This window comes from Alosa sapidissima, chromosome 9 (assembly GCF_018492685.1).
Source record: "Alosa sapidissima isolate fAloSap1 chromosome 9, fAloSap1.pri, whole genome shotgun sequence".
Lineage (NCBI taxonomy): Eukaryota > Metazoa > Chordata > Actinopteri > Clupeiformes > Clupeidae > Alosa > Alosa sapidissima.
This window is the reverse complement of record NC_055965.1, coordinates 26,841,714-26,853,821: the sequence shown is the minus strand read 5'-3', so window position 1 is coordinate 26,853,821 and position 12,108 is coordinate 26,841,714.

Below are 12,108 nucleotides of genomic sequence, written 5' to 3'. Positions count from 1 at the left end.
TGGACAGGGAGTGCCAGCACGCTACAGGTATGTTGACCGCTCTCTAAGGGCTCCTGCCAAGCTGATACACACACACGCATGCACACATGGATAGGACCTACTACCAAGCTCTGCACACCACACGTAGGGTTAGCGTATAGGAAGCAGTTAGGTCTTTTTTGTGTTTGCTTTGCTTAGTTTGGGTTGCGATTGCGGAAGGCTTTAGTCGTAGTTACAACACCCTAGACAACGAAGAGCTTGGGCCAGGACCGCCTCGTAACACTAGGACATGCTTCAGCCAAAAGGTGGCAGCAATGTACGCCATCTAGTAAATATAAATATCATCATATCAAAATATCATCATTCCTGGTGGTGGCTCATTTAACACATGCCTACAGCCTGTGACTCATCAACTAGTCAAGGTCATCATAATTCAGCTTGTCATTCTCTTAGCTGAAGAATGGCCTCTTTTCCTTCTGGAAAGTTTGTCTCAGCTGCTCTGTGGATAAATATTGTAAATAGAAAATATCACAGCCACATTGGAGTACTCCTACAGTACAGGTCATATAAAATGTGTTGTGAACACACACCCAGATCTACTGTTGGGCTGCACTGTAACCTGTTTTTAGGTGGATAATTTAGCAATAGAAGCAGTCACCTGTAACCATAGAAACTCAACAACTAACTCCTCTCACTTCCCCCTTGTGTGTGTGTGTGTGTAAGTGAAAAAAAAAACATCAAACACTTGGTTAGAAGGTTAGGAATAGAATAGAGGCTTGTTGCACATACTGCATCCTTCCTACTTCTCTGTGCTCACTTCTCTCCAAAACGTATCCAATTAGTCTGGACGGGAAACACTCCCCCGTGGAACCCAAATACTTATCACCATAATGAGTTAGTTACCATTACTGTATAGCAACAGAACACAGCAGGAAGGCGGAATGAAGTAAACATATTATTAGTATAAGAATTATTATAATTATAAGATAATTATTCTTGTAATTTGTTACACCCAGGCGCCTTCAAAGTATATAGGGTGCCTACTCCCTACATGGTGACATATAATTGTGCAAATGAGCGATTACAACTGATCAGCGCAAATGAAAGCTAAAAAATGCTCCATTTTTTTTCTTTTCTTTGCAAGCGCTTATGATGCTGCTCCCTGGATGGCTGCACATATGAGAACCACACACACACACACACACACACACACACACACACACACACACACAGCAGGCCCAGTTAGGAGGACACAGTTAAGGTACATACCACCTACAATTATCACACTTGGGTCCAGTAGACCCGAACACCACATATGTAATAGTTATGTGTGAGTTTTAAGAAATAATAAATCATATTTTATAGAGGATTTTTTTATTCTTTTAACAAAACATTGAAAATTAACCAAACATGACCCATGTTTGAAAATGACCCAAACACCAGGGTTAAGCAATAAATAACACATCTTACACTGACGTTTCTGTAGCGTCACCACAGCTGGTTAGTTTCTGTGGTTAAGGGAAGAAAGAGGAGGAGTCAAAACTGTGGTCTTACGTAACAGATCATACGCACTTTCAGTGTCCATTTAGACTCAAACAGAAACATAATGCACAGAGATGCAGATAGACACAGACAGACAGACAGACAGAAAGACAGACAGATAGATACATACATACATACATACATACATACATACATACACACATAAATACGTAGATTGATCCATTCAATCATTGTTTCATTGATGGAATCATAGAAAAAAAGAGAGAGGGATGACATTTTACCAACAGGATACATTTCTTTCAATTACTTAAAAAAAGTTGTTCCATGCGAAGGGAAGACATGGAGACACCTTTGATTGTCATCTTCTGTCTGCTTGCAGGTGAGATACTCCAACAACAGAAACACACTCACATCCACTGCCACACTATTGAATACATATCAGATAACCAATATTATTCCACTGCTTGGTTGAATTTCCTATTGCACTACGTAATTTAGAACAATAGAACAACCATTAACATAATGTTATTTGAACACCTATGAAGTAGGCTAAGTTTGTTTGGCCGTATCACACTTGCAGGGGAGAGTGGGGTTAGATGTCACACGGGTAAGTTGTCACATGTGTTAGATCTCAGCCACTCAAGGGCACTGGTCAAAACCGTTAATACAGAAATGATCAGAATTAGTGTCAGAGGTCATCTACGTTGGAATTTAAAATGAAAGATGTATTACCTTGATGTGAGACAACTTTAACTGTTTTTCAGTAAATTTTGAGACATTCAGTCTTTTTTTTTCTAACTCATTACACAATGGGTTGACAATAAAACAATTAGTACCATTTAGAAGTATAAAGAGAGAGCTACAATTCAGTTACCTTTCATCATAGCTACACTAAAACATGTGGCTGCTGGCCATCAAAAGAGCTAGCAATGTCAGTTGGGGTTGGTTGTCACATTTTTTGTGGGGTTAGTTGTCACATGTTGGCCTATGGACTCTTCAGTATTTCATTATATCATCATATTACCTTGGTTTCAATAGGCATTTAATCTAAATAGTCTAAAAAACAACATAAAACATAAAATACTAATGAAAAGAACATACTTGATGTTTCCTGTTCATGTTCTCAACGCATTAGATGTATGTAGTTTTGCATTTCAGTGAAATTAAACTTTTTACATTATTTTTAAGAATGTACCCATTTTTCATTTTTATCCCATTGGAATAACATTGGGACAACTAACCCCATAGCGTGTGACAACCTACCCCGTGATGGGGATGGTTGTCACATTTGCGCAAGGTGCATTTGACCGCCCACATCCTTCTAACTGACTGGATTCAAGCAGATCAAGGTCCCTCCATTTGTACCTGACACATGAGGCTTCCTTTGTGTCCTGAAAGGGAATTTGTGCAGGACACGGTTTTTGTGGAAACTAATTTTAAGTAAAAAGTGTGACCTCTAACCCCACTCTCCCCTACATTATATTCGCCGAACTAGTTGTGAAGTTTAAATGAACTGTCACATTGCATCCGAGCTGTAAAATAGACGTTCAGAACAGCAACATGGTAGCATTTGACGGCGGTGGCTTTTAGCTAGTTGGATAGTAGTAAGCTAAGTAAAATAGCAATGTTTCAAAGCTAAAGTTCATCAGAATCTTCAGATATGCCCGCTTGACAATGGGAGGGATAGAACCATAGACAGTAAAATAGAACTAACGACTGGCCTTTGGCCGTAGCAACCATCCATTTAGAACTAACGACTGACTTTTGGCCATAGCAACCATCCATTTAGCACCAGTAACAGCAGTTTGTACTGCAAGTTGAGAAATTAGTTGAAATGTGTTGGGGGGAAAGTAGTTCTACAAACAAGACAGTTCTAGCGATTGAAACTTTTTAAATTAAAATAATTTAATAATTATACAACTAACAAGCGCTAACCCATACTTCAGATACTTTTTCTAAACTCTTAACACAGACTCACACCTACAAAACACAATTGGCCAAATGGATAATTTTCTTCTCAAAAACACATTTTTTTAAATATATACTAACACATCTTTCTCTGCACACACTAACTTTACCAAAACACTGGAAATCTGACTGAAAATGAAATTATTCTGTCAAAGAATAACACTTGTTTTCACTTCACAGGGTACATACAGTCAATCAAGAAACACCAGGTTTCAAAATACTGGCTATTGTTGACATTACAAAAACGGCATAGACTTTTATGTTTCAGTTTTACAGGTAGTTGCATGCAAAACATGCTATCCACCGTTTTTACACTAAATTTATTGGTTGGGAACTGTATGTCCACATGTAATGTTCACATTCAAAAGCATTCCAGTAAAAAGCAAATCATTTTTTTTTCCCTTCCCTTAGGTACAGTAGAAATACTGTTTACAGTATGATAGAACAGAAAAAGTATTACAGTATTGCTTACAGTGAACAAAATATCCATGGAACACACAAGAGCAATCTGAACAAAAAACAACAGCAAAAAGCCCAGGGCTGAAAAAAGCACAAAATTACTGTATCTAATCTCTGCGATCTTCAGAGTTAGGCCACATGTTTTCATCAACATCGCATCTGATATTATCCAAGGCGATGCACCTGGGATAAAACCGCTTGGTAGCAGAAGCAGAGCAGAAGCAGAGGTTTTTATACTGTGTCTAAGGTTTGGAATATTGTGTTTGCTATTGTGGGATGTTGTGTGTTAACATTCGTAAATACTACAAAAACAAACCATAGTTTTGTTGGGAGGTATAGCTTGTCTGTTAAGAAAATGTAAGCATTGTGGAAATGTGTTCTCTCACTGCATATTGTGTGAAAACGACATGAAATGTGTGAACGGTATGGCCACAAAAGACCGATGCTGTGCTAATTGTGTTAAGAGTTTTGAAAAAGTGACAACTGGTTAGACAAACGCTTGTTAGCGACTGAAGTGGCAACGGTGGAATAAGCGGGATAATGGAGCTGTGCGGGGGGCCGTATTACAACCTCGACCGCGCATTCATTTCTGTTAACAGACCACCGTGTCGTCCATTATCCCTTACCTAATACATATCAGTAACCAGGGAGGATAGGCACCAAGGCACATGGCTTTGCTTCTCTCTATGTATGTGTGTGTGTGTGTGTGTGTGTGTGTGTGTGTGTGTGTGTAGGTGTTCATCCTGTGGAGTCTGTGATCCAGGTGGATGGAGATGTAGGCAGATCAGCAGTGATCAGATGCCCCTATGATGAGGGACATAAGGGATACCCCAAGTACCTCTGCAGAGGAAAGTGTCCTCTCATTGGAGCTAAAGACATTCCAATCAGGACTGAAGCAGGTCAGACCAGAGCAATCAAAGGGAGATTCTCTCTGGATGATGACACCACTGCTAGAGTTTTCACTGTGACCATTACTGGACTGAGTGCAAAGGATTCTGGAAAGTACTGGTGTGCCATTGCAACAGCACTTATGCATATTGACAAATACACTCAAGTGAAGTTAAATGTTAAAAAAGGTAAAATCAGGACATATACCTGCATACCATGTATTTCAGTGTAATGTATCAACACACATCCTCTACATGCCCCCACCTACCCACACATACACTACACACACACTACACACACACACACACAGTCACTGCTCCACTCCCCTCCCGCCCACACACACATCTTCACTGTCATCACTCACATACATCATACATACAGTACTCTGCTTGTAATAATAAGTCCCTTTACCATACTTGCAGTACACTGCCCCCCCCCCCCCTCTCCCCTACATACACAGCACATTATTTCATCAGGAAGTTTCACCAACACACATCCCCAACATACTTACAGCACACTGCCCCCCCCCCCCCCCCCATAAATGCACAAATAGGCTGACACCAGACATAATTTCACTGCATTTCTTACTTCCAGTAACTATATGCATGTGACAATAAACTTCCTTGTATCCTTGTATGTTAACTATTTTTTTATATACATCCTCTCTCTCTCTCTCTCTCTCTCTCCTATCTTTGCATAACATGTATTTTAATGTAATGTGCCTTAACCATTTACCTTATACTCTCTCTCTCTCTCCTATCTTTGCATAACATGTATTTTAATGTAATGTGCCTTAACCATTTACCTTATACTCTCTCTCTCTCTGTTTTTTTGTTTTGTTTTTGTTTTATTTTTATTATTTTTTTACATTCATGCATACGTCCTTACATTCATGCATGCGTCTATAATGTTTTGTACAGGCCGTGAAACTGCTGCTGAGCCTCAGGAGGACCCTGTTGTCATGGTGATCCTGTGTGTTCTGGTGCTGCTGGTCATGGTGACGGTGTGTGTGTTAGTTTCAGCCCTCTACTACAGACAGAGAAGGAAGACACAGACAGCAGGTACACACACACACGCACACTGATCTACCTACATATTCATTCACCTGGACCACACTCTCCACAGGATGAACCCAGAGACAGAAAGAGTGGGTTAGAGTGAGTTAAGTGACCCCTTTTCAGAGACATTTGAATTGATTTCCTGAGTTTGAAAGCCTGCTGCAATCTCATACTTGTAAATTCAAGCATTCTGAAATCACAGTTCACCCATGACACAGTGTGGGTCCACTGATGCATTGAGTTTATGGGGCATTAGGACCCAATACAGTAACTGTAGCTTCCCTTTACTGACACACTTAGGGTCAGCTGTGGCCTACTGGTTAGTAGTTCGGACTTGTAACCGGACGGTTGCCGGTTCGAACCCCAACCAGTAGGCATGGCTGAAGTGCCCTTGAGCAAGGCACCTAACCCCTCACTGCTCCCCGAGCGCCGCTGTTGTGTGTTCACTGTGTGTTGAGTGTTTTTCACTAATTCACGGATGGGGATAAATGCAGAGACCAAATTTCCCTCACGGGATCAAAAGAGTATAAATACTTATACACACAACACTTACTCACACACACACACACTTGGCTTCACCTCCCTCTGTTCTACTCTGTTACAGCGTGCGGTCCATCCAGCCTTCAGCACGTGGGGGAGGTAAGACCGAGAGTTTCATAAATAAACTGAAAGTAGGAACTCCGCTCAAGCGAAGAATGAGACTATTATAAATAAACCGAAATTAGAAACACCGCTCACAGACCACAGAGAATGGAATTAGAATAGATTCATATGTTTTATATAAGCATATCACGTTTTGAAACTATAGACATTATTTGCATTTGGAAGTAGGAGACCATTAAATGTCAATTTAACTTTTTAAACCAATGTTATCTAGTGATATAATTGTATGTATCATGCATTGACAAAAAGCAACATATTAATTAATACATCTGCTCTGTTGTTGGATAGGTGTAATATATTTGTGTCTTTGTGTCTTAGCTTTCTAAGTATCCTTTACTGTAAGAACTGTATTGCAAAATGTAAAATAAGTAACTAACCATAGTAGTTGGAAGCACAATTTTACTGTAAAATTGCATTTCTTCCCTGAAGATATGTTTATGTATGTCATTATGACCATTCTATTGTTTTCTCATCATATTAATGTGTCCTCCAGGCCAATGATTACCAGATGTCTGAGTTGCTGGGCAGCATTCCAGTAACCAGGGCATCGGTCAGCAGCCCCTACTGCCTTGCAGAAGCACCTCACCGACCCTCTGTGACCTCACTGTGTTCCACCGTCAGGCCAGTCACACAAGGCTCAGACCAGCCCATCTACTGCAACTCCCAGCAGGACAACGTCATCTACTCCAATGGCATGTTGCCTGAAGAAACTACATCCCCCACAATGCACTACTCATGTGTCGTTAACACCGTTAACACTCCATCTGCACTGGAGCAGAACAGGGAGGGTGATATTATCTACTCAGAAGTACAGCTCTCAGAAATGTGAGTCAAAGCAACACGTTTATTTTTAATTTGTATTTAAATACATGTTCGTAAATTAATATACAAGTATGTATAATGAAGGCCTGAGTGTCGTGTATGCCGTATGTATTCTTTAAATAGTGCCATACTGATGATTCTGGCTCACAATAAATAAATATTACCATAATGGTTGTTGTCTTTTGTGACTTATCACTGTTGCATAAGAGATCATGGTCTTTGGGGTGAGTTATTTGGCCAATTTCTCTCCGCACATTGTTTTTTGCAAGTTTTTTTACAGTAAGGAAGATATTGTTATGTTAAGTTAATGTAGTATTGATTGAAACATTTTTCATATGTTTATAACTTGTCTAATCAGCACATCAGGATGGTGTCATCGCACACACACATGCACACTTTCAAACATGCACTTCTTTCTCAAATGGAATTTATTTTGGAAATTGATGATTTGGTCACTGAAAAGCAGTTCTGACCAGCAGGGGGCAGCAAAGCAAAAGGAGGCTGCAGGCCCCCTTATTCAGAGAGCATGCACTAATATTGTAATCTATGCACTACTGAAGACAGTGGGGGTAAAGTGCTTCGTCAGCAGATGCTGTGGGACTGTTGGTGTCAGAAAAAACATCACTGGCAACACAGACCACATGCCATGCAGAGTTGAGTTGAAGCAGAGCTATAGTGTTACAGCTGTTGTGTTCGTTTTATGTTTACTAGTTAGTTATCCCCTTATTCAGAAAGCCGAGACGATTGAAACACGGGACGAATGAAACATTCCAGTTTTGTGTAATGATGAAAGACAGATGTCCTTTGGCCAAAACATAGAGCATGTTAATCTCCTTCTATCAGCCAAATATCTTCCTGCTATGTCCTTTTATCATGGAGTTACAGGTGATAAACAAGTATTGAAAAGATAGATACATAGATAGATAGATACTTATTGATCCCCAAGGGGAAATTCAAGTTAACTTCATTAGCGGTTACATTTTTTCGATTATTAATGAGTGTTTTTCATTTAAAGGAGAATTCCGGTGTGATCTTGACCTAAAGTGTGTTGAAACATGATAGCGAGTGTGAACGTATGTCTCATAGCTCACCTCGGCTTGTCCCCTGCACTCAGAAATCTGGCGCTAGTTAGCCAATGCTACCAACACAGTGTTTCGTTGTGGTGCCTCGGGCATCGGCCTAGCCATGCAAATAAATCACTGTTTTACACCATTTACGAGGCTCAAAGTAGCTCCATACTTCATTGGTAGACTTCCGAGGGCCTTGACATTTAAAACGAGACATAGAGAACTTTGAAAAAGCACTGGTAGTTTATTTACAAGACGATTTATACAGACAGTACCTTAAGGAATTTTACCGTTCGACGCCATCTTGAATTTAGTCACGATAAGTCAAGCGACGAGTACGAACGAACAGGTATGATAAGGGATCAGATGTATGGGTGTATGTATGTATGATGAACATAGGAGTGATTTTAATCTTCAATGTAATATATATTATTTGTGAATATAAATAAACATAGGAGGTATGTCTATTAAATGTGCAAGTATAAGAGAAAGGTTTGCAAATATATATATGTAAATACTTAACGTTGATCAAATATATATGTAACGTTGATCATGTAAAAGATTAATTTAACTGAAAGATGGGGGTAGGGACCTACAAGCTTTTGCTTCCCTCTACTCCTTTTTTTTTTTTTCACATTTTTTTTATTTTGTTGTCATAGACTCTGTCTCAAATCGCGTACTTCTGCACTTACAATACCTAATTTGAGTACGTGAGGGTGTTCACACTGAAAATTCCAACGACACGAAGTGCGCTGCAAGTACCCGGATGGTGTACTCATAACGGTCAAAAGGCTGAGTGTGCAACGCTGGACACTTTTCGCCCTCAACGGTAGCCATCTTGACTACGAAGCGGAAGGGGAGGGACTATCAACCCAATTCAAACTTGCGATAATGGCGGTTGATATCGGGAGTAATTTGCTGGAAGCGGTGGTGGAGCAGGACCTTACAGGTCCATTCAGATGTAAGTTATTATGACATTTAATGCAAATGATCTATATTGCTGTTTTACACGCAGTACTATTATATTGTTGCCCGATATACGCCATAACTATGTTTATTTAGTTAAATCAGCGATTAGTTTTAACTCGGTACAGTGAACGAACTCGCAAAAGCTAGCTAAGAAGCATGATCAAAATGGTCATATTTAAGATGTTTGAAGTGTTGCATGTCTATATTTAGAGCAAAGATTCTAGAACAGAGCAAGATAGATCAGTTACGTCATAGGCATGAAGTACGCTCTGAGCCCAACAGGGCGCCATTTTGGTAAGCTCAGCGCAACATTTCATATACAGTTCCAATTCTATGAGCCCACCTGAACAGCTGTTTTTAACGTTGCCAGCTGTTTGTTTTTTTACTCGGTAATGAACTGCAAGAACTGACAGTGTGAAAGGCCTGATTTATCTTTTTCCAAGTTTACACTGAATAAGGATAGGTAAATAGGCCTATTATTTAGACAGAAGTAGCTATTGCACTGGTAAATAGATCACATAAATTCCCATTGAGAGACTATAGCCTACTGATAAGCTAGCTAGCAGGCAAACTAACTTAGCTAACGTTATATTATCACCATTGTTCTTTTTTCTACCTGTAGGCTATACGTTAACCCTTTGTTCACGGCCTGCTTAAACACAGAGCATAGGCATAGGCTATTATTATCAATCACTAATAAGGTCAAGATTTCACTCAAGCGTCTGATGTAACTTAAATAAATGCAAATAGTTGGCCTAGGCTAAACACAACCGTGCTTGACACTAATTATTATCGTTTCCATGCAGTCAAAAACTCCCAAATTGTCCTGCTTGCCTATGTGAAATGCATATGACCACAGAAGTTCGTTTTAAAAATCATTAGCCTATATACAGGCTGGAGCCAAATTAAAACATGTCTTTGTAAATTAGGCTACGTTTAATTAAAAAGTGTTTCTTGCGTGCGTTCATTCTCTCATTCCCTCTCCAAAATGTTCCTGTTCTAGGCTGGCCAAGTGCATGAACCCAGCATCGGTGCGCGCGTCACATGAAACACAATTGAGACAATAGATTGACCATATTGTACAACTGCAAAGCCTTATCATAGGCATGTTATATTCATGACATGAAAAGTGGAACTTATAGAACGAAAATGAGAAATTGCGCAGTCGGCTAAACGTTTTAAACTTGCGCAAAACTGATGAGCATCGGTGCGTCGCATAAATTAAAACACAAATTGAAGCCGCACAGCTTGACCATTGGACACTCCTACCACAAAACCTTTCCATAGGCATGCAACGTTTATTACATAAAAATTGGAATATGAACGCATTTCATCACACCTGACAAATAAACAGGGCTGTGGCCGCGATTTGACTGATTTATTGAGCTCTCAGCGCAGTGCTGACTTGCGCGTCTTTGATGAGCGTATACAAAGGAAAGCCCTCTAATCGGACGGGCAAGACTGACAAGGAGGCCAGCCCGTGGCTACGAGTAGCCTATGTCAAACAGGTGCTTTAATCTCTTCGACCTCCACAAATTAAGCTACAGTTAATTCCGTAGTCGTTTGAATAAGTTTGCGATTGACAACGCGACTGACAACGTTGTGATAAATAGGCATTCTAACTTTTGCAAAGTCAACTTGAATGCATCAATTTTGAACAAAGTTGTGTAGGCTACACCGCGCCAGTTGTAGTCTGCATGAAGTTCTTGCACAAGCACCGTTTTGATTTCCGTAGGGGAGATGCGGGCTGAACCCGCTTGAGGGAGAGAGGTGCAGGGAGAGAATGGGTGCTCTACACTACGCACATCTCTATGAAATAATGTAGCCTAGACTAATCCATATTTTAAATATTTTAAAAACAATCATGGAAACCATGTCAATAGGCTAGACAGATATTGTGAGTAGGCCTAATGCAGGAATGGACGTTACAGTTATTCAGTAACTATAACGAATTACTGACATTTAAATTGTAATGTATTACCTTTAGACTACTTCGTTTCCCAATAAAGTAACGAAATTACAGTAACACGTTACCCCCAACACTGGCCTATTGAACTTTGGTGGAATGATGGACAGATGTCAGTGCCCTAGCCTAATTTACCCTCGGAAATAATTCTACATTGTCTTTATACAATATACTTAACTGGTCTAGACATGGTGTGGTCTATTGGGTTTCACGTAATTTCAACATACAGCTTTACAGAATAAATATTGTTAACATGTTAGGATCAGCGCCATGGATTCCCACGGTAGCCAGCGTCTGTGACGACACCTGAGCTTACCAAAATGGCGCCCATAGAGTCATAGAACGTACTTCAACATATCCAACGTATTCTCCTGCCAGTAATCTATCTTGCTCTGTTCTAGAATCTTTGATTTAGAGGTTATTTCACTATTTTGGCAGTCTGTGCTTTAATGGTAAGATACTTTACTGTAGTTCAGGTAACGTTGCTTGATGTCAACGCGATACACGAATAGCGATTGACTCGCAAAAAGCTAGCTAGCTAGGAAGCATGATCAAAATGGTCAAGTAGAAGTGTTGCTTTGTCTACATTATTGGAAGCTTAAGTGGTGCATGTGTATTTAGAGGTTATTGTTCGTCGGTCTGTAATTGAATGACCTGTAGCGCGAGTGTAGGTAGGTCAGGGTTTTTCAAAGTGGGAAACGAGGTAGGCTGGTGTGAACGCGATAACGCGAATGCTGGCAGTCACGTAAAAACATATGATAGAGCC